Genomic DNA, 3,262 nt, shown 5'->3' on the forward strand with positions numbered 1-3,262 from the left:
AGGACCCTTTCCCTTCCCTTGGTTTCAGGCCTCTTTTTATTGACCCTATCCTGTGCCTCCCCTCTGCTCCACTGGTATTATGGTATCCTGGCACTGTAGGGACCCTTCACTTTTCTTGCTTCTTCCTAGCCTGGGCTCTTCAAATGGGTCCAGGCTGCCAACTGACCACTCCCACAACCTCCATACGCCAGATATCCCCTCACAGTGCCCTATTTTGACTCTCCTTTGGTCCAGGTCCCTCTCTGAGGATCTACTCACCTGGGTAGAGGAGCCAAATTGGATGGCCTCTGCGCCCTTAAGGCTCCCTATGGGAAAATACAACCCTGCCTCTTGCCTGAGTCCCCTTTGCTGCCTGAACCTTGAGGCCTGGCAGTTAACATGCGACCTGCTCCAACCCAGCCCTGAGATATCCACTCCCTTCCCTCCCCTGCCCTCTCGCCTTGCATGCTGCCCCAACACAGCCCTTCCTAACCTTGACCCTTTGTGCTTCAGTCCCTGGGCCTGGTGCTCACATGAGCCCCTGACAGTGTTCCTCATGTCACTTGACATAGCATGGAGTCTTTTCCTGTTGGATATGACCTGGGGCCCTTTGATTGGGACTGCCAGCATGCTCACTTAGGTAACCTTTGCCCTTTACTCTGTCTCCTTATCTTTTCACAGCCCTTCCTCCCCTTCCCCTTGGGCTTTCCCCTGGCACCTGCAGGTCTCCTGATCCTTGGTTCTCTCATCCATGGTAGGTCAGGTGGGTCCTTTGCCTGGGTACCTGGCTTGGGTCCTGGACCTTGCCCCCCCATGCCCCCACCGAGACCCCGCGCCATGTCCTCCCATCGCCCTCCTCCTGGACCCCTTCACACCAGGCCTCCTTTGCCAGGTCCCTGACCCTGGATTCTCATCTGAGCCGGAGCACCTTATGAGAAACTGAGTCCTGCCCCTTGACTGTGCCCCTTGCTTTCTCTGGACCTTTGGTCCTGCACCCAGAACCCTGACACCTGGCAGTCGCCCTGGGCCAGGAGCATGCCTGCCCCCTGCCGGATCCCCTGCCATCCCTCCAAAGTCTTATTCACTGTCCTGAACCCTCTGCCCAAGCCTTGGCCCTTGGCTCTTCATTCCTTGGACTGCCTCCTTGCTGGAGCCTCTGGGGGACCTTCTTGCTACGTGCTTCCCTTGGCTTGGACTGCAGGCATCGCTGGGGACAGTACCCTACTCCCTTGGCTTTGCTGAACCTCAGAACCCTACTGTCACCCGCCTGCCCAGCCACGCCCTTCCCTGCCCCTTCCTGACTGGGCCCTCCTGTTGGTCCCAAGCCTGGGCTCCTTTCTGGAATCCTGGCCTGCACCCCATCAACACCCTTCCTCTGACCTTTCATGCTGTACCCTCCTTCATCCCTCCTGTTGTCCCTGTCCCTTCAGGGCCCCTTTTCAAGATCCCTTTCCCAGGATACTCACCATGTCCAGGGGACTGGAACTGGGTGTTTGGCCCTGTGGGCTCCCTTTGGGAAAATATAGCTGTGCTCCATGCCTGGGACTTTCGATTCTCTCAGCACTGGCGGTGCTCCTTGATCTTGACACCCAGAAGTGAACCTGGGTCTTGAGCCTTCCTCTCTCTGCTCCACCCACTACCCTTGCTCCCCTTTCTCCCCTCCCCAGACCTGTCTGTGTTCATAGGACCCAGGACTGGGTCCTGGCACTTGGTTCCCCATTCTTGGGCCTGGCTCCTTGCTGGAGCACCCAGTCGCCCTTCTTGAGGACCCTGTCCCTGTTCCTTGATTTCAGTCCCCTTGCTTGGTCCCACTCCTGTTCTTCCTCTCTGTTCCCCTTGTACTGTGGCATTTTGTCATTGCCAGGACCCTGCTCTCCCCATGCTTCTCCCTAGCCTGGTCTCCTCCAATGGTTGCTGGCTCCCCACTGACACCCCCCAATCCCGAATCAAAGGTATGCCTCACATTGCCCTCCTTTGGTCCTGGTCTCTCTCTGAGGATCTACTCACCTGGGGTAGGAGTGGAATTGGCTGGCCTCTGAGCCCTAAATGATCCCTATGGGCCAGGCAGCCCTTCTCCTCGACTGGGCCCACTTTGCCGTCCAAACTTGAAAACTGGCAGTGTACTTGAGCCTAGTGATGACCTTGTCCTGGGTGATCCCCTGCCTTCCCTCTCTTGCCCTCTAGCATTGCAAAATGCCCCTAAGACAACCCAGCCCATCCTCACCCTGACCATTCACACTATAGTCCCCTGGCCTGGCTGCCAGCCTTAATTCATTACTCAGGTTGTGTTGCTTTCTGTGGTGTCTCTTCCTGTCGTGTCTGACCTGGGCACCCCTTGATTTCACCCCTAAGCTCGCTCTCCTCTGTGCCCTTTGCGCAGCTCTCTGTCTCCACATCCTAGCCCCTATCCTACCTCTCCTTCCCCTATTGTTTTTTCCTGGAGCAGGGGCATCCTGCTCATTGGGTCCCTAATATCTTTTGGTGGGGTCAGTCCCTTACCTTGGCTCCTTGTTTAGTTCCTGGCTCTTGCCCCTCTCTGCACCCACTGTGACCCCCCACTGTGCCCTCATATTGCACTCCTCCTGTCCTTTGTCCCTTGCCAGGCCATTTGGCCTAGTACCTGGCCCTTGATCCTCATCTGGGCCAGGGCGCCTTATGGGAAAAAGAACCCTGACTCTTGCCTGGGCAACTTATTCTCACTAGGCCCTTGGGGCTGCACCCGGAACCCTGACACCAGGCAGTGGCACTGGGCCTCAAGCCTGTCTCCCCCTTCTGGATCCTCTGCCTTCCCTCCCCAGCCATGTCCACTGTCCTGAGGCCCCTGCCCCAGCACTGGCCCTTGGCTCTCCATTCCCTGGACTGGCTACTCTCTTGCGCCTCTAGGGGTCTTTCTTGCTCCGTGCTTCCCTGGGCTTGAACTGTGGGCCTCACTGGGGCTGCTTCCCTGCTCCCGTTGTCTTTCCTGCATCTCAGAACCCTAGTGCCATCCATGCCTGCCCGGCACCACCCTTCCCTGCTCTCCCCTAGCCAGGGCCCTCCTCTAGGTCCCTAGCCTGGGCTCCTTTCTATGGTCCTGACTCGCATCCCACAAACACCCTTCTTCACGCTGTGCCCTCCTTTGGCCCTCTTGTTGTCCTTGTCCCTCCTGGGCTCCTTTTCCAGATATCTTTCCCAGGATCCGCACCAGAGCCAGGGAATGGAACTGGGATGTTTGGCCCTGCGGTCTTCCTTTGGGAAAAGGTAGCAGTGCCCCTTGCCTGGGGGCTTTGGCCTCTTTCATTCC

The sequence above is a fragment of the Marmota marmota genome, unplaced genomic scaffold (assembly GCF_001458135.2).
Source record: "Marmota marmota marmota unplaced genomic scaffold, marMar, whole genome shotgun sequence".
In the NCBI taxonomy this organism is placed as follows: Eukaryota; Metazoa; Chordata; class Mammalia; order Rodentia; family Sciuridae; genus Marmota; species Marmota marmota.